The following is a 24,935-nucleotide window of genomic DNA, read 5'->3' on the forward strand; positions in this document are numbered from 1 at the left end:
TCTGGCTGTGGACCTGCACCTCTTCCCCCTCCCCGCCAGGCCCGGGGAGCGGGGTGAGCCTGGATGAGAGCCCCCACAACCTGGGGCTCTCCCAGGCCATGGCCCGTGTGCTCCCAGGGAGGAGCCCCGGACCCTGAGCATCTGCTGGAGGCTTGGCAGAGGTCCCGCAGGGACCGTGTCTTCTGAGGACAAAAGGCGGCGGGCAGCAGGCAGACGGAGGGGGGGTGGGGGGCGGGGGGACAAGGGGACCAGCAGCCAGGCAGGCAGACGGGTAGCAGGGGCCAGCACTGGCCCCCCTCCCAGCTCGGCAGTGGCATGAAGATGGGGGTGGGAGTGTATAGTGGAGGAAGCACCTACTGGGACCCCCACCTGCCAGCTAGTTGGGCACCCCAAGGCTGTGTGCTGCCCACCTGGTGTTCCCCAACATCCCCAGCCCTGCCCAGTGCACCCCTCCGGTGCCTGCTTTCCCTGATGCCTGCGATTTAGACCAGCCCGGCTGTATCCACGGCAACAGAAGCGGGAGTGTCACTGGCCGCCAGATCACTGAGGGTCCCACAATGTGGCCCGGGCTGTGATTTATCCTGGGTGAGACAGCTTGAGCCCCCATCGTGGATTCCAAGACATCCCTCCTGAGAGAGCCCAGGTAAGCAGTCAGCATCCCTCCACCAAGGATAGGGGGGCTGGGACTTCTGTTCTGTCTCCCCACACATATTTCAGAGTCTCCATCACTGCCATGCTCTCTGTCTCTCTCTGACTCTGTTAGTCTCTTTCTGCTCCATCACAGGGGCTCCTTGGCACCCAAGCCTAGAGGCTCCTCATCTTCCCCATCTTCCCTAATCCCAAATGTCCCATGAGAAAGGGAACCACCACCTGTTTCCCCTCACAGGGTCTGTTTTTATCATCATGGTCACGTTCGGGCATGAGGCTGTGTTAATCTTTCCTTGTGTGCTGGCTGTGGAAGGGATGCCTGGGAGCCCGGCTGTGTTCCCTTCACAATGCCTGCACCCTGGGCAGGCTCAGCCTCTTGCGGCTGCTCCTCTTCCTCTCCCTCCTCCTCCACTCTCCTCCAGGATCCTTGGCCTGCTGGCAGGGTGTGTGTGTGTGTGTGTGTGTGTGTGTGCACCTGGGTAGCAAGCAGGTGGGTAGACATGACAGAGAAGTTGCTCCCAGACCAGACCACCCCCCACTCCTTCTTTCCTCCTTTCCTTCCTTCCTTCCACCACCCCGCCACCCCGCCCCATCTCTCCCTACAGGTAGCAGACTTTTGCTCACTCACCACTGAAGATGTTGCCGATTCCAGCTAGGGGGAGGAAGCCACTGTAGGGCTGAAGGAAGGTGAGGTGGTGGCGGGGAGCACTTCCAGGCCGTAGGCTGCCTGATGGTTCTGTGGGGGCAAAGACCAAGCCCCATGACAACCTGCAGGGGCCAGGAACAACATGGTTGTCCCCACAGTGTGGGCCCCAGCCTCCACCACAAGGCTCTCTGTCTCTGTTTCAGATGCCCATGTTGTGTCTGGGATCCCCTGGATCTTGTGGCCTTGTGCCCAGTAGCCAGAGGTCCATGTATCTGGAAGGGCAGGAAAGTCTGGTACATGGAGAACATGGATCCTCCCAGGGACACTTCCCCCTACTACTAGCTCTGCAACTTTAGTGGAAGCATGCCACCTACTGAACCTCAGTTTTCCCATCTGTCAAAGAGGCCGGCAACCCTTCCCTGATGGGTATGTGTAGGGACTGAATGAGTTGGTGCATGTCAGTAAGGGATGCGCATCGAGGTGGTACTGAAGCAATGTCGGCAAAGCTCATGGTCAACATTGTTGCTGATTATTCATGATTAATAGTGCTATTGATTACTTGGAGGAGGGGCTGGTCGTTCTTCTCCAGGGTCTCAGTAGGGATCTGGGGAGGGCAGCAAGTGGGCAAATAGAGGGGAGTGGAAGGGAGGCAGGAAAAGCCCTGTGTTGATACTTCTCATTTGTAGAGAATGATAAGTGGTTATGGGCAGAACCTCCCTCCCCCACCCCACTCCAGGCTTCTTTCCCTGCACTTGCCTGTTTGTTCACGCATGCACACACACACACACACACACACACACACACACACACAGAGGCTTGAGCCCCCATGAGCCAGCAGAGGCCTGGCTTGCAGCCTGCAGCCTTCCTGGCCCTGGTGATGTATGCGTCTCCCTGTTGAGGGGAGACTTGGCAAGAGTTTAGCCTGTGGTCAGTGGTTGGCAGGGCCTGGAGATGAGACTGAAGCTCCTGAGATCATGGGGCTTTGGGTAGGGCTGGGGTGTGGCCCATGCAGCAGCCAGACCTGTAAGGCATGCGTCCCGGGGAGCTGCTCACTTAGAGCCTGGGGTGGTGGAAGACTGAGGTCTCCTGGCTGATTTTGGGGTGTGGAGATATGATGGGATACAGACTATGGGGTCGGTGGTCAAAGGAAAAGGAGGAGGGGGAAAGACTGAGGCCCAGGAGACCCTCTCTGTGGAGGCAGGGAGGGGGGCTTTGAGTTATAAAGTATACTTTTCTGAAGAAGCATTTGGTGTGGGAGCGGACCTGGTCTGTGGTCCAGAGGCCCCTGGGCCCGAGTGTGGCTGTATATATGCTACTGAAAATGTGTGGCTGAGTGTGTAGTCTGTGTGTGTGTCTGCTCATGGGCACTGTGGCTGTGTGTGAACCTGTGTGTGTGAGCAGGCCATGCGATGGCATGCATGTGAGTGTGTGGCATGCATGTGTGTGTGTACCATGGGGTGGGCATGACTTTGCATGTCTGTCTGGGTGAGCAAATGGGCATGTTTGATTTTGAGCCTGAGTTTGGGTGTGTTTTCTCTAAGCCAGTGGGCCTGTTGAATGTCTGGTTGTATATTTGTGTGGCATCAGTTTTTCTTTGAGTGTACGTGTCTGGTTGTATGTGTATGGATGGGTGTGTGGGCTTCGGAATTCCTGAGTATGCATATCCAATTAGATGAATGCCTAGTTGTATATGTGCTCACATGTGCATCTGACTGTGCATGCTGGTGTGTGATCATGAGTGTAGGTGCATCTAAAGGGTGTGTTTGTGAGTGTAAGGACATATATGTGCATGTCCATGCATGTATGAGAGGGTGTGTATGTGTGTGTATATATGAGTGTGTCTGTCCTGCATTTGTGTGAGTAGGCTTGTGACTTTCTGTGAATATCTATATGTGGCTTCTCCAGCATTTTAGATTATATAGATGTCCATGTGTGCATGTTCCAGTGTATATCACCTGTAGACAAACCTTTATGTTCACATCCGATTAGGGAAATGTTAGTGTAGGTGGGCACACTAGTATAAGGAGAACTAATTGTGTGGGTAGAGTGTGTGAATGAAAATCTATTTTGTGGGTATGCCTACATGTGCACATTTGATTATGTATGTGAGTATGGCTGTGTGGAGGAATGTATGCCTGTCTGCACACAAACACACACACACAAAAGGCTGTGTGCATAGGTGAATTAATGCACTGTCTATATGTTTAATTGTATTTGTGTGTACACTGTTATGTGTGAGTACATGTCTGATTATGGCATGCATGAGTAGCTACTTGGGTGTGCATGTCTCATTATGTGTTTTGTCTGAATTTCTGAGTATGTGAGTGTGCATGTGTATTTGAATATGCCTGTGAGTGACTGTGAGTGTATATGTGGGTGTATATGCTAGTATGTGTGAACATCTGGCTGTGTGTGTTTCATTGAACATGTCCGTATATGCTTGCCTGTTCATACACATCTGTGTGTGTGCGTGAATTTGCCTGTGTGTATGCCTGTCTGAATGTACAGGCATACACACATACAATGTGTGAACGTGCCAGTTTGTACAGTTCTAATTATTTGCATCTATACATTTGTGTTTATACATCTTTGTTCTGGAACAATGTAAGGAAATGTGCACGCATGCCACTCTAAGCCTGTAAGTGTATTAAAGTGTGTGTGTGTGTGTGTGTGAGAATATGTGTGTCTGTGATGAGTGTGGATTAGTCTTTTTTGTGTGGATGTACAGTTGTGTGTATGTGAGTGTACTTCCATACGTGTATGCATGTGAATATACCTTTGTGTCCAAGTCCATCTGTGAGAATGTAGGTGTAAATGATTCCTCTGTATTGTGTACTTCTCATATGGGTGTATGAACATGTAGGAATATACATGGTGTACATATCTGGCTGTGCTAGTGTGAGTGTGTTTTGTGAATACATTTGTATTTCCATGTCTGAGTCTATGCACATGGGAATGAATTAATGAACAAGTCTATGTGCATGTGAACATGCCCAGTTGTGTGCACAAGTCTGTGTTAGGAATATCTGCATATCTATACATAATGTCATTTACAAGCATGTGCATATCTAGGTGTTTATGTGTGTGAGTACACCCACACAGGTGTGTGTGTGTAAATATATGTGGTCATGTCTGGGGGGGGGTGCACACATTTGGGAGCTTGCCTCTCTGTGTCCATGTGTTTTCATCATCTCCTTGGGTGTGATACAAAGTCTGCCTGTGGACATGTGAAAGTATGCCTGTGTGTACCCCACTGTGAGTGAATGTATGTCATTCGTGGGCATTATGTCATGTGAATGTATGTCATGCATGCATGTGTATATTTAAGAGTAAACGGATGTACACATGTGACTACAGTGTGAGTGTGTCCATGTGTATGAATGAGTGTATTTGTGCATGTGCCTGTCAGTTGGTGTGACAGAGAGATACTTGGCCTCAGTCCTGTGCAGATTGGGCCTTATTGGTAAGGGGATGAAAACAGAGGATACTTACAAGTCTGTGTATCTCAGTATATATTTTTGTGTATGACTGAGAGTCAGTGGCACCCTGCAGGACCATGTCTGTCTGTAAGTGTGTAGACATCTTGCAGATTGGCAAGCTATGACACCTGAGCAGCCTGTGACCCCCATTCTGGGGCTTCTCTGGCCTTGACCATGTGATGGGCTTTTGCGGAGGGTCTCAGGATAATTCCTGTCATTTTTCACACTCAAGAAGTGGGAACCAATTGTGGCCGATGTCCTACTGGGGAAAAGAGGCCTGTTAAGAAAAAGCTTCCTTGAAACACAAAGACCTCCCTTCTCATCCCCCCGACCATCACAGGCCCAGAGTAGAGTGGCATTGTATGGTATATAGGGTTGGTAAATAGTTTTCACTGGCAGGACCCAAATTATGCCATACAGGCAGAAATCTAGATGTTAATGTGTATATATAAAACTGAAAGTGCCGGGTGCGGTGACTCACGCCTGTAATCCCAGCACTTTAGGAGGCTGAGGCGGGCGGATCACCTGAGGTCAGGAGTTTGAGACCAGCCTGGGCAGCGTGGTGAAACCCCATCTCTACTGAAAATACAAAAATTAGCTGGGTGTGGTGGCACGCACCTGTAATCCCAACTACTCGAGAGGCTGAGGCAAGAGAATTGCTTGAATCCAGGAGGTGGAGGTTGCAGTGAGCTGAGATCGTGCCATTGCACTGCAGCCTGGGCAGCACAGTGAAAATTCCGTCTCAAAAAAAAAGTGAAAGTATATCTTAGTAGAGTGTGTGTGTGGGGGGGGTATATCTGGTGAGAGAGAAAGGATGTGGTCTGCATGTGTGTAAAAGAGAGCATGGGCCAGGTGCGGTGGCTCATGCCTGTAATCCCAGCCCTTTGGGAGGCCAATGCAGGTGGATCACCCAAGGTCAGGAGTTCAAAACCAGCCTGACCAATACGGTGAAACCCCATTGTACTAAAAATTAATTGGGCATGGTGGTGCATGCCTATAGTCCCAGCTACTCAGGAGGCTGAGACAGGAGAATTGCTTGAACCCAGGAGGAGGTTGTAGTGAGCCAAGATCACCCCACTGCACTCCAGCCTGGGTGACAGAGCAAGAATCCATCTCAAAAATATATATGTGTATATATGTGTGTGTGTATATATATATATATATATATATATATAGAGAGAGAGAGAGAGAGAGAGAGAGAGCGCATGGGTGTATGGGCGTTTCTGGGTAAGATGTGCATGTGAGGCATTTGGGTGTGTTTGGGAGTGGGTGGTGAGTGTGGTTGCATGTAAAGTGGCCTGTGTGAATGGAGGATGGTATGAGTGAGAGTTGGGTTGGGGATATATGTGAAGATGTGTATATTTGAGGGGTGTGTGAGAATGGGTTTACCTGGATGGTGAGATAGGGTGGGGGTATCTGGGTGGTGTATGTGTTTGCTGATGTGGCTGTATCTGTATTATGTGCGTAAGAGAGTGTGGGTGTTTTCTGGGTGGATTATGTATATGAGGGAGTATGGGTGTATTGGGGTCAGGGAGACCTAAGCATGGTTGTATCTGAATGATGTATCAATAAGTGAGAGCACAAGTGTATCGAGGCAATGGAAGTGTGTGATAGGGTGTATAGTGATGGTGTGCATGAGAAAGAGAATCTGGGCACATCTCGGTGAGGGTGGGACATATGCAATCGGGGGTGTCTATGGAGTGTGTGTATGGGTGGTGTGTGTGAGACAGTATGGATGTATCTGCATTGTGTGTGTAGGGTGTGGGTAGATCTGACTGCTGGTGATTAAGAGAGAATTGGGGGTCTAGATTGTGTTTGTGTATAAGAGAGAGTGGGGGTGTTTCTGAGTGTGGTAGGGGTGTGAGCATGAATGCCTCCTGTGGGAAGAGCATGTATGTGTATCTGGATGGGGTGTGATAATTTGGGTTTAACTGGATTGGAGGTGAGTGTGGATGTAGTGGGGCAGTGTATCAGAATATAGGTGCATATGAGGTGTGGGTGTATTGGGCTGGTGTGTGAAGAGAAAGTGTGTAGGTACATTTGGGCTGTGTGTAAAACAGTGTGTGGATGTGTTGGGGGTGGAGTGGGTTTGAATGTGGGTATATCCGGATAGTGGGTGAGTGAGAGCACGGGTATCTTTGGAGGATGCAGTGTGTAGAAAGGTATGTCTGGATGGTGTGTGGTGAGAGCTTTGGTTGTATCTGGGTGGAGAGCGTGGGCGTGTATGTACTTGGGTGTGGGTGTGAATGTGTATAACTGGATGGGATGTGTGAAAGAGAGTTGGGGGCACAGCTGAGTGGGAAGTGCGTGTATGGAGTGTGGGCACCTGTGGGTGGTGTGGAGGAGATGAGAGCATGGATGGATCTGAGGAGTGGGGCGTGTGCAGAGGTGCACCTGGATGGCATGTGTGAGAGTTGGATATGTCCAGGTGGGATGTGTGTGTGGATGTAGTTGTACCTGGGTAGTGCATATGGCTTTGAATGGATCTCCATGGTCTATATGGGATGAATCTGGATGATGATATATGAGAGGGTGGATGTGTCTGGGTGGGGCTTTAAGAGTGGGAATTTATTTGAGAGAGAGAGAGAGAGAGTGTGTGTGTGTGTGTGTGTGTGTGTGTATGAGAGTGATGTGTGTGTCTGTGTGTGGATGTATTTGGCTTGGGAATTTGTGTGAGTACTTGGGTGCGGTGTAAGTGTAGTGCCTTTGGAAGGTATGTGTGTCATTGTGGGTGTGTCTTAACACTGTGTGTGAGAGAGAGATTGCAGATGCGCCTGGTTCAGTTATGAGGGCTCTGAGTTGGAGTGGGGTACAAGTTTGAGTGTATCTGTGTGATATATGTGAGAGTGTGAGTGTACTGAATTGGGAGTTTGTGTAAGTGTGGATGGCCTGTGCGTGTTAGTGCATTTGAGATGTGTGTATATGAGGATGGGTGTATTTAGACGGGATTTGTGTGAGAGGGTGTGGGTGTATCAGTGTTGGGTATATGTTTGAAAGTAGATGTGTTCAAGGAGAATGTAGGCACATCTGAGTTGGAGCATGTGAGAGTGTGGGGTATATCTGAGACCACAGAGACCTGCAGGATGTGAGCAGGGCTCAGTCTATCTCTGAACGTCTACTTGGCTCTGAATCAGATGTGTATATCTAAATAGGATGTGTCATCTCTGGGTGGTGTGAGAGTGTGTTGGAGTGTGTGTGAGTGTGAGTGAATCTGGGGAATGTGAATGTGGCCAGCATGTGAGTATGAGGATAGCATGTGTGAGTATTTGGGTGAGGAGCATGTCTGAGAATGTGGGTGTATCTGTGTGTGAGTGTCTAGGTAGTATATCTGGTGGTTTTGTGTGTTAGATAGTGTGGGTGTGTCTGGGTAGGGTGTGTGATTGTGGGCATGTGTATGAATGTGTATGTACTTCCCAGGGCATATGTATCTCTGCTGAAATGTCTGTAAATGTGAACATGTCCATATTTGTCTATGTATGTGACTAGGTGCATGTGGCCATTTGTACCTGAGTGTATCAGCTGGATTGAGTGTGCACATGCTTGTGCTAGAGTGGTGTGTATCTGTACTTGTGCAGGAGGTGAGTGTATTTCTACATGTAAATTGGATCTGCAAGGTCTCTGGAGGCAGCCTTTGTGTTCTAATCCTAGTTCTGCCATGTATTAGCTGTATGGCTTTGGGCAAGTCACCTAAGTTCAACAAAGCCCCAGGTCATTGCCGGGCATGGTGGCTCATGCCTGTAATCCCAGCACTTTGGGAGGCCGAGGCGGGCAGATCACCTGAGGTTGGGAGTTCGAGACCAGCCTGACCAACATGGAGAAACCCCATCTCTACTTAAAATACAAAATTAGCTGGGCATGGTGGCACATGCCTATAATCCACCTACTTGGGAGGCTGAGGCAGGAGAATCACTTGAACCTGGGGGTGGAGGTTGCAGTGAGTTGAGGTCACGCGATTTCACTCCAGCTTGGGCAACAAGAGCGAAACTCTGTCTCAAAACCAAAAATGCCCCAGTGTCTTATCTGTAAAAGTGGGAGTACTATTACCTATCTCATAGGATGAGGATTGAGTGAATTATATGAAAGGCACTTAGAGGCCAGACACGGTGGCTCACACCTGTAATCCCAGCACTTCAGGAGGCCTAGGCAGGCGGATCACCTGAGGTCAGGAGTTTGAGACCAGCCTGACCAACGTGGTGAAATCTTGTCTCTACTAAAAATACAAAAATTAGCCAGGCATGGTGGCACACGCTTGTAATCCCAGCTACTCGGGAGGCTGAGGCAGGAGACTCACTTGAACCCAGGAGGTGGAGGTTGCAGTGAGCCAAGATTACGCCTAGGTGACAAGAGCAAAACTCCGTCAAGAGAGAAAGAGAGAGAGAGAGAGAGAGAGAGAGAAGGAAAGGAAAGGAAAAAGGAAGGGAAAGGACTTAGAACAGTGCCTGGCATGTAATGAGTCCCCTGCTCCATATAAACCATCATGTATTACCATAATTATTAGCCATGCCAGTGTGTAACAGTATGTGTCCATCTGTAAGTATGAGTGGGGTTTCTATGTGCATGTTTGCCCCATTACCTCTGTCTATATGTATGTGTGAGAGAATGAGCATATCCTTTGTGTATCTGAGTGTGTTTGTACATGAAAGTGAGTTTGTACTTCTGTGTATAGCATGTGTCCCGGGCGTGAATGGAGGGGGTTGGTCCTGTGTGTATATTTCCCACTGCACACACATCTGGGTGTATGAGTGCATATGCCTGTATCTGTGGTAGTGTAGTGTCTGTGAGTGTGGGTGTGACCTGCATTGCTGGTGTGTCTGCACATGTAAGCATGCTTCTGTCTGTGTGCATGCCAGTGTGTTTTTATCTGCACATGTAAACAGGTTTCTAAAGGTCGCATGTAAATGTATGTATGTGAATCTCTGTTGGGAGTGCCTATAAATGTCAGAAAGTTGGTATCCAGGTTTATGTGTGATGATCCAGGTGCATGTGTGTGTCTGTGTGTGTAAAGGGCTAGTGTCTATATGGCCATGTATCAGGATATGTGTATCTGGGATGCGTGGGTATATCTGTAGGTGTGAATGGATGTGTGCATCTGAGGGTCTTTCTGTATTCATAAACCTCAGTGGCTACGTGGGTGTGTATTCATGAGTCTGCATTGCTCTACATGCCTGCTTGCCTTTGTGTGTGTGTAGCAGTGAGGCTGAGCCATGTGCTTGTATGTGTGAGCATGTCTGTATATGAATGTGTTCCAGGGCAGATTTGTGAGAGTGACTTTGTGTAATAATATAGTGAGTTTTAATCTCTTAGTGTAAAAGCCAGTGGGGTGGGGCATGGGAGGGCCTGGATTTACAGGATGTGAGTAGGACTTGACCTGTGTCTTCTTACGTCTGTGCATGTAAGACTGTATCTGTAAGTGTGTAGGATCATGTAATTTGGTTCGTATGTATGTATGACTATAAGTGCCTATGTGAATGGTGAATGCATCTCTGTCTAGGCCTGTATTTCTTTTTTTTTTTTTGTAGAAGAAAAACTATTAAGAAGGCTTTGAATTTTAAAACTAAAACTCTCAATACAATTTTTTTCTTTGTGAGACAGGGTTTCGCTCTGCTGCCCAAGCTGGAGTGCAGTAGCACGATCTTAACTCACTGCAACCTCCGCCTCCACACCTGGCTAATTTTTGTTAAATACAATTTTTTTAACTCTTAAATCAGCTCAACAAATATATAATCAGTAATTCAGCTGTGTAAGATTAAAGGTCCATTACTTTATTTAAAATAAAATATGTTTTAGGACAGGTGTGGTGACTCACACCTGTAATCTTAGCATTTTGAGAAGTCAAAGTGGGCAGATTGCTTGAACCCAGGAGTTTGAGACTAGCCTGGGCAACATGGAGAAACCCCATCTCTAAAAAAATAGAAAAATTAGCCAGGTGTGATGAGTGCATCTATAGTCCCAGCTATTTGGGAAGCTGAGGTGGGAAGATCATTTGAGCCCAGGCGTTTGAGGCTGCAGTGAGCCATGATCACACGACTATACTCCAGCCTGCTGGGTGACAGAGTGAGACTATGCCTCCAAAAAAAAAAAAAAAACCAAAAAACCCAGAACCTATCTCTACAAAAAAATAGAAAAATTAGCCAGGCATGGTGGCACATGCCTGTAGTCCCAACTACTTGGGAGGCTGAAGTGGGAGGATCCCTTGAGCCCGGGAGTTCAAGGCTGCAGTGAACCAAGATTTCACCACTGTACTCCAGCCTGGATGACAGAGCAAGTCCCTGTCTCAGGAAAAAAAAAAAAAAAGTATGTATGTATATATATATATATATATATATATATATGTATATATATATGTATATATATATGTATATATATATACACACACACACATATAGTTCTTAAAATTTATTCCAAAAAGTACATATTTACATATTTCTCTATAAACTCCCTACATATACACAAGAAATAAAAAGTAAAAAAATAAAAATGAGAAAGTCTTGCTCTTGTCACTCAGGCTGGAGTGCAGTGGCACAATCTCACCTCACCGAAACCTCTGCCTCCCAGGTTCAAGCTATTCTCGTGCTTCAGCCTCCTGAGTAGCTGGGATTACAGGTGTGCACCTCCATGCCTGGCTAATTCTTTTATTTTCAGTAGAGACGGGGTTTTGCCATGTTGGCCAGGCTGTTCTCGAATTCCTGGCCTCAAGTGATTCACCCACCTCGGCTTCCCAAAGTGCTGGGATTACAGGCGTGAGCCACCACGCTCATCCAAAAAAAATTTTTTTTAATTGTAAAAATGACGGCCTGGCGTGGTGGCTCACACCTGTAATTCAAGCACTTTGGGAGGCCGAGGCAAGCAAATCACCTGAGGTTGGGAGTTTGAGACCAGCCTGGCCAACATGGCGAAATCCCATTTCTACTAAAAATACAGAAAATTAGCTGGGCAAGATGGCAGGTGCCTGTAATCCCAGCTACTTGGGAGGTTGAGGGAGGAGAATCACTTGAACCCAGGAGGCAGAAGTTGCAGTGAGCTAAGATTGCTCCACTGCCCTCCAGCCTGGGCGACAGAGCAAGACTCCCTCTCAAAAAAAAAAAAAAAAGAAAAGAAAAGAAAAGAAAAGAAAAAAGAAATATGAAGATTCTGGAAACGTCAACTGACACCTGGCCAGCATAATCATGGCTCTTTTCTCTCTTTCTCCCTCCAGCAACTTTGTAAAATGAAACATTTTATCATCCTATGTGTAGGTTCATCCAGAGATTTTCAAACCACACCCATGGAGCTACTCATGATCCCTGACAGAGGCATTAAGGATAATGAGGCCTAGAGAAGTCCCCTGTGTGTGTGTGGAGGGAAGCTTGAACCCAGGAGGTGGAAGTTGCAGTTAGCCGAGGTTGCACCATTGCACTCCAGCCTGAGTGACAAGAGCGAGACTCCATCTCAAAAAAAAAAAAAAAAAAAGACAACAGAAACCACAGTGGGAAGGGGATTAACTTTTTTTTTTTTTTTTTTTTTTTTTTTTTGAGATGGAATTTTGCTCTCATCACCCGGGCTGGAGTGCAATGGCATGATCTTGGCTCACTGCAACCTCTACCTCCCAGGTTCAAGCGATTCTCCTGCCTCAGCCTCTGGAGTAGCTGGGATTACAAGCATGTACCACCACGCCCAGCTAATTTTGTATTTTTAGTAGAGATGGGGTTTCTCCATGTTCGTCAGGCTGGAGTCGAACTCCTGACCTCAGGTGATCTGCCCGCCTCACGCTCCCAAAGTGCTAAGATTACAGGCATGAGCCACTGGCTGGAAAGGGGATTAATTATTAACAAAAAGTTAGAAATTTCTTGCTGGGGTGCCCCTACAGCCCTTCACCGCTGCCCCATGCCCTCCCACCCCTCTCTGGCTGCACATAACTGATGTACAAAATGGCATATGGTTAGCCCCAAAAAGGGAGCAAAAATGTCACCATTCTCCTCTGGAAGTGTCTATACAGTCTGAGACTGTAGGCCTGTATTTCTATAGAAAGGCCGTTACATAGTTACATCTGTCTATTGTATATGTGTATATCTTTGAGCAATTTGCTGGTGTGTGGGTATCTACATGCATGCCTAGCTGTTTCTGTGCAATTGAGGACGGATGTATGTGTCTGTATATGAATGTCTCATTGTGCTTATTGGTTGGTCTGAATGTGAGTGCAAATTTGAATTTCCATGTACACATGTCCCCATATCTGTCTGTATGTGCTAGTGTTTCTATGTAATGTGACTAGATGTAAATGTGTTAGGGCATTCACGACCTGGCACACAGAGAAAGTGAAATATTTTCTGGCACAATGGAGTAAACTGAAGATGGTTTAGGGGTACTAGAGTTGGGTGAAAAAGAATTTCTTACATTTTCTTCATATTATACAATGATGGAAAGAAAAATTAAAATGCACAGTTTTAAGGGAGTTATTAAATATTGAATTTGTATACAACTTTCAAATGAAATCTTTTCAGTTTTTTTATGACACACTTGAGCTCACTTCTAGAAACATGTCTTAGTCTGCTTTGTGCTTCTCTAACATAATACTTGAGACTGGGTAATTTTTAACAAGCAGAGATTTCTTTCTTACAGTTCTGGAGGCTAGGAAGTCCAAGGTTGAAGGGCATGCATCTAGCAAGGGCCTCCTTCCTGCGTCATCCCATAGTGGAGGGCAGAAGGGCAAGATAACACTCTTTCACATGAGAGAGAAAAAAAGAGAGAGAGAAGGGAACTGAAGTCATCTGTTTATCAGGAACCCTTCCTACGATAGTAACCCACTCCCACGAAAACAGGATTAATCCGTTTATAAGGGCAGAGATCTCATTACCTCATCACCTCTTAAAGGCCTCACTTCTCAACACTGCTGCATTGGGGATTAGGTTTCCAACACACGAACTTTGGGAGACACATTCAAGCCTTAGCATTCTTCCTTGACTCCCAAAATCCGTGTCTTTCTCACGTCTCAAAGTCAAGGCTTTGGGGCTGTTTCATTCCAATAGCCCCAAAGCCTTGACTCATTCCAGCACCAACTCAAAAATCCAAAGTCCAGAGTCCCACCTGAATCAGACAGGAGAGACTCCAGATGCAATTCATCCTGAGGCAAATTTCTCTCCAGATGTGAGCCTATGAAATTAGCAAATTACGTCCTTCCAAAATACAATGGTAGAACAGGCATAGGATAGACATTCCCATTCCAAAAAGGAGAAGTAGGCAAGAAGAAAGCGGTAACTGGTCCCAAGTAAGTTCAAAACCCAACAGGGAAAACGACATTGTCTTTTTTTTTTTTTTTTTTAAGTTAAGCTCTCAATCTCTGTCACCCAGGCTTGAGTGCAGTGACGTGATCACAGCACCACAGCTCACTGCAGCCTCAATCTCCTGGGCTTAAGCTATCCTTTCACCTCAGCCCCCCAAGTTTTTGTAGAGATGAGATTTCGCCATGTTGCCCAGTCTGGTCTCGAACTCCTGGGCTTAAGCGATCCACCCACCTCAGCCTCTCAAAGTGCTGGGATTACCATGCCCAGCCAACATTAAGTCTTAAAGCTGGAAAATGATCTCCTTTGACTCTGTGTCATGCATACTGGGCACACTAGGGCTGGGCTGGGCCCCCAAGGCCTCGAGCAGCCCTGCCCCTATGGCTTTGCTAGGCTCAGTCCACCCAGCAGCTCTCATGGGTTGAAGTCTCATACCTCCAGCCTTTCCAGACTGGAGTTGCATATTTATGGTCCTATATTTCTGTGGTCTTGGGACTGCCCCACTCCCACGGTTCCACTAAGCATTGCTTTAGTGGGGTCCCTCTGCAGTGGCTCCATCCCTATCACAAGTCTCTGCCTGGTTCTTTGAAATCTAGACAAAGGAATCCATGGTTCCACAACTCTTGCATTCTGTGAGCCTGCAGAATTAGCACCATGTGGAAGGGTTTACAGGTTATATCTTCTGGAGCAGCAAGTCGAGCTGTACCTGCGCCTGCTTGAGCCACAGCAGGGGCAGCTGAGGGGTGCTGCTCCAAAACGGAAGGAGCAGAGCCCCAAGGTGGCACAGAGCAGCAAATACTGAAGTCCTAGAGGTACCTCTCTAGAAACCTTGCCCTCAAGCTCCTAGCTTGCCTCAAAGGCCTCTGAATAGAACCTGGTTTCCTTCTATCCCTATAAGTCTCTTTAGCAGTCTCTTGGCCACACCCTTAGTATTCTCTCCCCAATATGCTTTTGAATTTTTTACATGGTCAGGCTGAGAGTTTTCCAAATCTTTGTGTTCAGCTTCTCTTTTAATTATAAATTCTGTTTTAAAATCATTTTTCTCTCATTTTGCTATACATAGCCAAAAGTAGTAATGCAGCAGCTTAAACACGTTGCTGCTTATTTTTTCTGCTATATTTCCTAGTTCATGACTCTTAAATTCTGCCTTCCACAAAGTCCTAGGACATGGACACAATTCTGCCAAATCTTTGCACACATTTAACAAAGGTGGCTCTTATTTCAGTTTCCAATACCATTTCTCATTTCCATCTGAGAACTCATCAAAATGGCCTTTACCATCCATATTTCTGATCATGGGATTAGAAATAAAGCTAAGGAGTGTAAATCTCCTTAGAGATTACTTAAGGGGTCATGATCAGAACCACTTGGGGGTTACATTTTTAACACATGAACTTCAGAACTGATCATGGCCACTTAAGTAATCCCTAAGGAGGTTTAGGCTCTCCCTGTAGCACTTGTCTTCTGAGACCTCATCAAAATCACCCTTAACCCTCTATTAATGGCATTACAGGCTTTTTCTAGCTTGCTCCTCCATATTCTTTCTACCTCTACCCATTACCCAGTTCCAAAGCCACTTCCACATTTTCAGGCATTATAGCAATAGCCCCATTCTTGGCACCTGTCTTCTTTGTCCATTTTCTGCTACTGAGTAATTTATCTGTGACTGGGTAATTAATAAAGAACAGAGATTTTAGGCCAGGCGCAGTGGCTCATGCCTGTAATCCCAGCACTTTGGTAGGCCAAGGCGGGAGGATTGCTTGAGGTCGGGAGTTCAAGACCAGCCTGGCCAACATGGTAAAACCGCATCTCTACTAAAAATACAAAAGTTAGCTGGGCATCCTGGTGGCAGGCACCTGTAGTCCCAGGTACTTGAGAAGCTGAGGCACAAGAATCACTTGAACCCGGGAGGCAGAGGTTGCAGCAAGCCTAGATTACCCCACTGCACTCCAGCCTGGGAGACAGAGCAAGACTCTGTCTCAAAAACAAACAAACAAACAAACAAACAAACAAACCCAGATTTTATTTATTTGTTATCATTTTGGAGGCGGGATGTCCACGATCATGTGGCTACATCTGGTGAGAGCCTTTTTGCTGCATCTTCCCATGGTGGAAGGCAAAAGGGCAAGGGAGCATGTGCACACGACAGAGAGAGAAGGGAAGTGGGTAGAACTCATCCTTTTATCGGGAACCCATTTCTGTGACAGCCAACCCACTCCTGTGATAAGAGTATTAATCCATTTATGAAGGAAGAGCCCTCATAACCTCATTACCCCTGAAAGGTCCCATCCCTCAACCCTGTTGCTTTGGGGATTAAGTTTTTAACACATGAACTTTAGGGGACACAATCAAACCACAGCAGACCATAACTTAAATTCACTAATGTGAATTTGTAGTGGTCAGTATCCATGCCCACTTCCGATCACGTCATGATTGCTTTGATTTTATGATTCTTTGATTCATTTATGGTCATTTTAATCTTGATTTGGTAAATCCACTGGTGCTGAGCATAGATCTTCTACATCAAGTTATTGGTGAAAGCTCAAACAAAAGAAATGAAGCAAGTAAAAATTGGTAATTTTGACACAGATATAAATTTGCATTGTGGCCTGCCACTTTTTGATCTCCGAAAGCATGTTGTTGAAGGTAAGACACATTCCACAGAGATTGTTCAGGCGCAGCATGATGTTTGACCTAATGTCCTCAGCAATTAGCTTGAATGTATCAAATGTAGCTGCATGTTTCTACAGGTCAGCAGAGCTGACCTCAAAAACACAGGCTTTGGGGTCATCAGATAACATTTTGGTTTCTCAGAAGTATCAGGTGCAGTTTCTAGTGTTAAGTATGGCTGGTGCTTTCACACCATACCAACTTTTCTTAAGAAATGGAACAACTGCTTATTCGTGCCTTCCTTTTCCACCTGCCTTGTGTAATTCTCTTGTTCTTGCCATAGCCAGGCGGAGACTAAGGTTTTGTGCTTGAAATAGCTACATGATCTTTTCTATCTTTTGGTAGTCACCATCAACAGGAAACTGCTGGCATAAGTAGGTTGCAGCAAATGGTCACAGAGTTTTTATTGGGTTAAAAACTCTTTTCTCAACAAATAATCAGAATTTGGATTATTTGCAGTGTTTGAATTTTGTGCTTCAAAGGGAGGATTCTTTTTTAAATCCAGCACCTTTTTTCTTTCTTTCCTTCCTTCCTTCCTTCCTTTTCTTTCTTTCTTTCTCTTTCTTTCTTTCTTTTTTCTTTCTTTCTTTCTTTCTTTTTTTGAGACAGTTTCACTCTGCTGTTGCCCAGGCTGGATTGCCGTGGCATGATCTCGGCTCACTGCAACCTCTGCTCCTGGGTTCAAGCGATTCTCCTACCTCAGCCTCCCGAGTAACTGAGACTACAGGCATGCGCCACCACATCCAGCTAATTTTTGTATTTTTAGTAGAGACGGGGTTTCACCATATTGGACAGACTGGTCTCGAACTCCTGGCCTTGTGATCTGCCTGCCTCGGCCTCCCAAAGTGCTGGAATTACAGGCATGAGCCACTGCACCCGGCCCTCTTTCTTTTCTTTCAGTCAAATATGATGTTGAAATTTCTTGTAACAAATGCAGGCCAGTTGCGGTGGCTCACGCCTGTAATCCCAGCACTTTGGGAGGCTGAGGTGGGAGGATTGCTTGAGCCTAGGAGTTTGAGACAAACCTGGGCAACATGGCGAAACCTCTTCTCTACCAAAAATTAGTTGGGCATGGTGGTGTGTGCCTGTGATCTCAGCTACTCAGGAGGGCTGAGGTGGGAGGATTGCTTGAGCCTGGGAGGTCGAGGCTGCAATGAACCATGATCACCTCACTGCACTCCAGCCTGGGTGACAGAGCGAGACCCTGTTTCCTAAATAAATAAATAAATGCTCACCAAATGCAATAGAAAATTTTCATGTTGAGTATCTTAAAATAATGATGAAGCTTTTCCCCTGAGTGAATGCAGGCATTGCTCTACTTACCCTAATAAGTCGTCTTTAGTATTCAAACTGCAACACCAAGTAAACATCACCCAGGGAACCATACTTGACTTCTCATCCCCTAAGTTGAAGTTTTGCTTCGAATCCATAAACTCTATCAGTACACTCCAATCTATTCTTAGTGTCTTTAAATTTTTTGATGCAACTTTATTAATGTGCAAAAAAAAAAAGCCATTTGTTGAAGCCAGTAAACATCAAATCTGAAAAATGAGAAGGACTCACAAAGAAATGTTGCCATGTTTCTTTTGCCTCATACTTTTTTTTAAACCAAAACTCTAAACACTTAGATTTAAAACAACAGGGAAGGGTGTGATCCCAGTTCTTTACAGAAAGCCAAAAGGCAGGTGGGAAATGTCTTAGATTTAATTACATTCATCTGGCATAATTTAGTGTGGAAATAAGACCTACAGATAAACTTGCAGGTGAGGGCTCCTCAGCAAATGAATCTCAGCGTTTTCTGAACAAACTGCTGTTGTGAACAGCAGCATCTGTCCACAGACTTACACAGAGTTTCCACAGTGTTTCAAAATATTCATGTATCACTGTGAATATTTCAGCCTTAGTTTATGTGGGTGCTTCTTGTACTTCTCTTCAAGTTTCTAACTAGTACTGTAAACTATGCAGTGTCAACATCCATAATGCATGGCTAGAAAATAAAACCCTTCTGGGCCAGGCGCGGTGGCTCATGCCTGTAATCCCAGCACTTTGGGAGGCTGAGGCAGGAGGATCATGAGCTCAAGAGATCAAGACCATCCTGGGTAACATGGTGAAACCCTGTCTCTACTAAAAATACAAAAATTAGCTCGGCATGGTGGTGTGCGCCTGTAGTCCCAGTTACTTGGGAGGCTGAGGCAGGAGAATTGCTTGAACCCAGGAGGCAGAGGTTGCAGTGAGCCAAGATCGCACCACTGCACTCCAGCCTGATACCTGGGGACAAAGCAAGACTCTGTCTCAAAAAAAAAGAAGAAAAAAAAAAAAAGGAAAGAAAAAAAGAAAAGAAAACCCTTCTGATTGAACATCTAAGTTAGTGTCATCTCAATGTCCTTTGACCTGTCATCAGTGTGTCTCCTAACAGCAGTACTTGAAAATGGCCCCTTTCCTATTCCCTTTACCTCACTGGTCCCAAAAATAGTGTGGATAATTTCCCTGCACACTGCTAACCTGTGAGATTCTCCTGGGGCGGGGGGCATCTTAGCTTTACTTGTTAATCATGTAATCCTGTCACTAGCTGGTTGAGCTCCAGCTTAAAATGTTCCAGTCCATCTCATAAAAGATCCCAGTTTGGCCGAGCGCGGTGGGTCATGCCTGTAATCCCAGCACTTTGAGAGGCCGAGGTGGATGGACCACAAGGTCAGAAGATGGAAACCATCCTGGCCAACATGGTAAAATCCTGTCTCAACTAAAAATACAAATATTAGGTGGGCATGGCGGCTCACGCCTGTAACCCCAGCTACTGGGGAGGCTGAGGCAGGAGAATTGCATGAACCAGGGACTCAGAAGTTGCAGTGAGCTGAGATCATGCCACTGCACTCCAGCCTGGGCAACAGAGTAAGACTCTGTCTCAAAAACAAAACAAAACAAAGATCCCAGTTTCTCAATTTGCACAGCCAGATGCTTTAAAAATTCCATATCTTTCTATTGAAGGGGTCAGCAGACGTCTGTGACTTCTGAAAACTGATTTTTCTCTGCTTTCTTAAGAAAGTAACACTCTAAAACAAAGCCATAAACCAATACAATTAAACTATTGTTAGGCTTCATTCATTTATTGACAAATATTTTTATGTAAAAATAATAAGTATGGAATCCCACCAAGAATCAGATTTGGCTGACTTTTAGTGTCAAATACCAATTACAAGTAAATCAATAAATAAACCAATAAATGATAAAAATTATATTGTTGTAATCTTTTTAAAAGAGTCCTGATCTTTTAGGAGTAGATACTGAAATACTTAAGGATGAAATGGTATAATAGATACGCTTCAGAATACTGGGAGTGAGGGAAGTGGGTAGGGTTAGAGGCAGAATGAGACAAGCTATGAGTTGGTAATTGATGAGTCTGGGCAATGGATCCACTGAGGTTCATTACAGTATTCTCTCTACTTTTTAATGTTTGAAATGCTCTATGATAAAAAGGCTTTTTTTTTTTATTATAAAGAAATAACAATCAGGAAAATCAAATAATTCTATTCTCTTTAGAAACACCTGATGCTATATAACAGTCCACATAGCAACAATCATACAACGCTTTTATTTTTTTCTCTATTTCTTTGTGATGAGACACGCCTCCTATTTTTATTTTGAGATGGAGTCTCACTCTCTTGCCTAGGCTGTAGTGCAGTGCACGATCCCAGCTCACTGTGTCCTCCGCCTCCCAGGTTCAAGCGATTTTCCTGCCTCAGCCTCCTGAGTAGCTGGGACTAGAGGCTCCCGCCACCATGCCCAGCTAATTTTTGTATTTTTAGTAGAGATGGGGTTTCATCATGTTGGTCAGGCTGGTCTCAAACTCCTGACCTCGTGATCCACCCGCCTCAGCCTCCCAAAATGCTGGGATTACAGGCATAAGCCACTGTACCTGGCCAGCCCTTCTATTTTTGTAGAAGAAAAAATTGTGGAAAAATAAGAACAAAATCAAATTAAAAGAAAAACAGGCGGGGTGCAGTGGCTCATGCCTGTAATCTCAAGATTTTGGGAGGCTGAGGCAGGAGGAATTCTTGACCCCAAAAGTTTGAGACTAGCCTAGGCAACATAGTGAGACTGCATCTCTACAAAAAAACTTTAAAAACTAGCTGGGCATGGTGGCACATGTCCCAGCTACTCTGGAAGCTGAGGCAGGAGGATTGGCTGAGCCCAGGTTGAGTTCATGCCACTGCACTCCAGCCTGGGTGACAGAGCGAGACCCTGTATAAATAAATAAATTTCAAAAATGAAGTCTAGGTGTGGTGGCTCAGGCTTGTAATCCCAGCACCTTGAGAGGCTGAGGCAGGATTGCTCGAGCCCAGGAGTTCAAGGCTGCAGTGAGCTGTGATTACACCACTGCACTCCAGCCTGGGTGACTGGGTGAGAACTTGTCTTTGTTGTTTTGTTTTGTTTTTTGAGACACAGTCTCACTCTGTTGCCCAGGCTGGAGTGCAGTGGCATGATCTCAGCTCACTGCAATCTCCACGCCCCAGGTTCAAGCAATTCTCCTGCCTCAGCCTCCAGAGCAGCTGGGATTACAGGCACCCACCACCACACCCAACTAATTTTTGTATTTTTATTAGTGACAGGGTTTCACCATGTTGGCCAGGCTGGTCTTGAACTCCTGGCCTCAAGCAATCCATCTGCTTCGGCCTCCCAAAGTGCTAGGATTACAGGCATGAGCTACGGTGCCCGACCAACCTTGTCTCTTAAAACAGAAAAGAAAAACAAATATCGTCCATATAGGTACAGGTCAAACCCCAAAACCACTGACGATAAACAACTAGCAAAGTAATAATCATACTGTTTGGGATGTTTCAAGGGGAAGTGATGAAAAGTTACCACTTCCCTTTGCACATGGCTGCTCTGGAGCCATTCTTGCTCCAGCCCTCTGCTGTGGCAGGCACCTATCAGCTGGGCAGCTCTGCTCATTTGTCCACCTATAAGTGCAAGAGTTAGCTGGTCTCTGTATATGAACAGGTTTGGCTCTAGGGGTATACCTGTTGCAGGATGTGTATATCAGTTAAGTGTGGAAAAATAAGAACAAATTAAAAGAAAAACAGGCGGGGTGCAGTGGCTCATGCCTGTAATCCCAAGACTTTGGGAGGCTGAGGCAGGAGGACTTCTCGACCTCAGCTGGTGTGTGAGCAAGTTTATATGTGTGCATATGTTTGCCCATGTGTGCTAGGCTTTGTGTGCAAGAGTGTGTCTGTATATGTACAATATGGAATTTTTATCTTTGTGTTTGTTTGCATATTGCTAAAGTGTATGAGTGTGCTTCTGTGTGTGTGTGTGTTGGAGCTGTTATAAGTCTGTTCATGGGTGTGTGTGTGTGTACATATACCAGGATATACATACTTGTGTTGGTGAACACACCTAATCTATGTGAGAGAGTTTGAATCTGTCTTTGTATTAGAGCGTGTGTGTATATGTGAGCAGTTTTTTACTTGCCTGCTTTTTTCTCGGTGCATATATATCCATAGGTCTCTGAGGGGGATTCTATGTACTATACTTGTGTGTGTGTGTGTGTGTGTGTGTGTGTGTATACACACACGCGTGGTAGGGTTCAAGTGCATATCAGCCTGCTGGCATATGCAAGTAACTTTGAATCTGAGTGTTAATATTGTGACAGTGTTTATATATGTAAAAATATCAATATACAGCTTTACGCATATCTGTGTTCTGTCTGAATATGTGAGAGGATTTGAATAATCAGCTATATTGGGTCAATGAGTATATATATGTCTGTGTGAGTGAAAGTATATGTAAGCTTGCTTGTGTGTACCTTTCTGTCAGTGTTTGAGATCTCGTTCATCTATGTGTGTGTTAGGGGAGTTATAAAGGTGGTTTTGTGGGCTATTGCGTGTGTGTGTGTGTGTGAATGAGTGTGTCTGAGTGTGTCTGTGTATGTGAACAATTATCAGCCCTCTCATACCCAGTGCCCTCTTTTGTGTAACAGATATTTTGTAACACCCTTTTAGTGTCTGGAAATGAAGTTTTTAGATAATATAATCTCTCTGCATATGTTTTTTTTTTTAAGATGGAGTTTCACTCTTTTTGCCCAGGCTGGAGTGCAATGGTTCGATCTCGGCTCACTGCAACCTCCGCATCCCAGGTTCAAGTGATTCTCCTGCCTCAGCCTCCCGAGTAGCTGAGATTACAGATGCGTGCCACCACACCCAGCTAATTTTGTATTTTTAGTAGAGACAGCCTTTCACCATGTTGGCCAGGCTGGTCTTGAACTCCTGACCTCAGGTGGTCCACCTGCCTCGGCCTCCCAAAGTGCTGGGATTACTGGCATGAGCCACCATGCCCAGCCCTCTGCACATGTAATTTAAAAAGAAAATCCATATAGTGTTTTATACAATATCCATTTTGTATTAACTATAGTACAAATAAGAAATAAAAGGAAAATTATTTATAAGAAAACAATTTGTATTTCAATATGTAAATGCTTGGGCATGATACTCCCCAGGAGATTCAAGGAAGTAATTAGAGGCTCCCAATGTCTTATACTGGGTAATATGGATTTAGGAGAAGGGGACCCATCAAAGGCAGGATGTGCAGGAAAATGACAGGCACAGGCCTTAGGGGTGAGATTTTCTGAAATGGTCAACAACTCTGAGGAAAGCTCATCCCAAACCAAAGTACAGCCTCCTCTTTACTTACATGACAGCCATGTTCCTGGATAATTCGGGGTATGTTAAAAATCAAGAGGAAAAACATGGTTTTTATCTGTGAAATAGTTAGATTCTAGGTTCACTTACCTAAAAGTCCAAAGTCCTAGAGGATGCAGGACATGTTGGCTGCGTGGGACTGTTCCCCATGTCACTGGACGGCCAACATCCTCCCCCTGGCCCCTAAATGTCGGAAGGACACCGTAAACCCCAGCATTGTGGCCGTCAAAAATGTTCCTACACAAGTTTCCAAAATGTCCCCTAGAGGGCAGTAACGTCTTTGTTGAGGACGAAGCACGGGCGCTTGGAGAAGGTACACTGTATACCTGTGTGAAAGCGGCAGAGTACTAGATGTACCTCCGCCTCCGTGTGCGTGTGTGCCTATGTGTGTGTGCGCGCGCGCAAGCGTGTGTGCGTACGTGTGTGTGTTACATTCGTGCGCACGCGTTCCTCATGCAAGAGCGGGTTGCTATCCACGGGTGTCCACAGCAGTAGACCGTTTGTGGGGGTAGGGGGGTGTGCAGGTGTCCGAGCTCGAGCAGGTGTGCGTGTGTTCTGTGTTCACACGCGTCCTGAGTCTCAGCTGGGCCCTAGCTGAGGCTGCCAGTCTGCCAAGGAGAACCCACTCCTCACTTGTTTGTTAAATCTCTCGAGCTTTCCCCGAGCCACGAGGGTTTTGTTTTTTTGCTGCTATTGTTTGGGGGAATGTGGGAATTTTTGTTTTATCTTTAGCTGTTTTCACTGAGACTCAGGGCTACACATTCTCCACCTTCTCGGTCTTAGTGTAGCTCTCCGTGTCTCCCTCTCTGTCTCCATCTTTATTTCTGTCTCTGTCTCTCTCCAGCTCCCCTCTCTTACCTCTGCCCCAGCTCACCCCGTCTCTATTTTTCTTTCTTTCCTGGCATTAGCCCCCTCCCTCTGTCTCTCCCTGCTCTCCTTTTCTCTCTCTTGCGCTCTCTCTGTCTCTATTTCTGGCGTGCTGGTTTCTGTGTGTGTCTCTGCCTCTTTTTTCTCACTCTCATTTTCACCCTTCCTTCACTTTCTCTCTCTCTCTCTTCCTCTCTGTGTGTAAGGCTCTCTCCCCTTTCTCGGGTTGTCTCTCTGTCTTTCTCCCTCCTATGTCTCCGTCTCTGTCACACACACCTCTCTCTCCTTCTCTCTCTCTCTTGCCTCTCTCTTACATTCAGTCTCTCTGTCTCTATCCCTTTCCCCCTGCCTCCGCTCAAGGTAAAGGAGAGAGAGAGAGAGAGAGAGAGAGAGAGAGAGAGAGAGAGAGAGAGAGAGTTGTCTGTCACCCGCAGGCTGTCTCACAGTTCTGAGATTTCAGGGTGCCATCAAAAAGTCTGGCTCAGGTGCAGTGGCTCATGCCTGTAATCCCAACAATTTGGGAGGCCGAGGCAGTCAAATCATTTGAGGTTACAAGTTGGAGACCAGCCTGGCCAACATGACAAAACCTCATCTCTACTAAAAAGCAGCCGGGCATGGTGGCACATGTGCCTGTAATCCCAGCTAGCTGGAAGGCTGAAGCATGAGAATCACT

At 46.0% G+C, this 24,935-nt stretch overlaps 1 protein-coding gene across 6 annotated transcripts in view; it reads left to right on the plus strand.

Annotated features, from left to right (window-relative positions):
* Window positions 1-214: 214 nt before the first annotated feature.
* GPR173 (G protein-coupled receptor 173) overlaps window positions 215-24,935 on the plus strand; it is a 31,462-nt gene continuing 6,741 nt past the window's right edge. The window contains exons 1-3 of one of the 6 annotated variants that reach the window (XR_012515791.1): window positions 215-643; window positions 1,254-1,720; window positions 22,759-24,621. The gene's annotated coding sequence lies outside the window, so the exon portion shown is untranslated. The other 5 variants (XR_012515792.1, XM_074392297.1, XM_074392296.1 and 2 more) reach the window with 5 other exon arrangements.

Source organism: Saimiri boliviensis, chromosome X, assembly GCF_048565385.1.
Source record: "Saimiri boliviensis isolate mSaiBol1 chromosome X, mSaiBol1.pri, whole genome shotgun sequence".
Classification (NCBI taxonomy): domain Eukaryota; kingdom Metazoa; phylum Chordata; class Mammalia; order Primates; family Cebidae; genus Saimiri; species Saimiri boliviensis.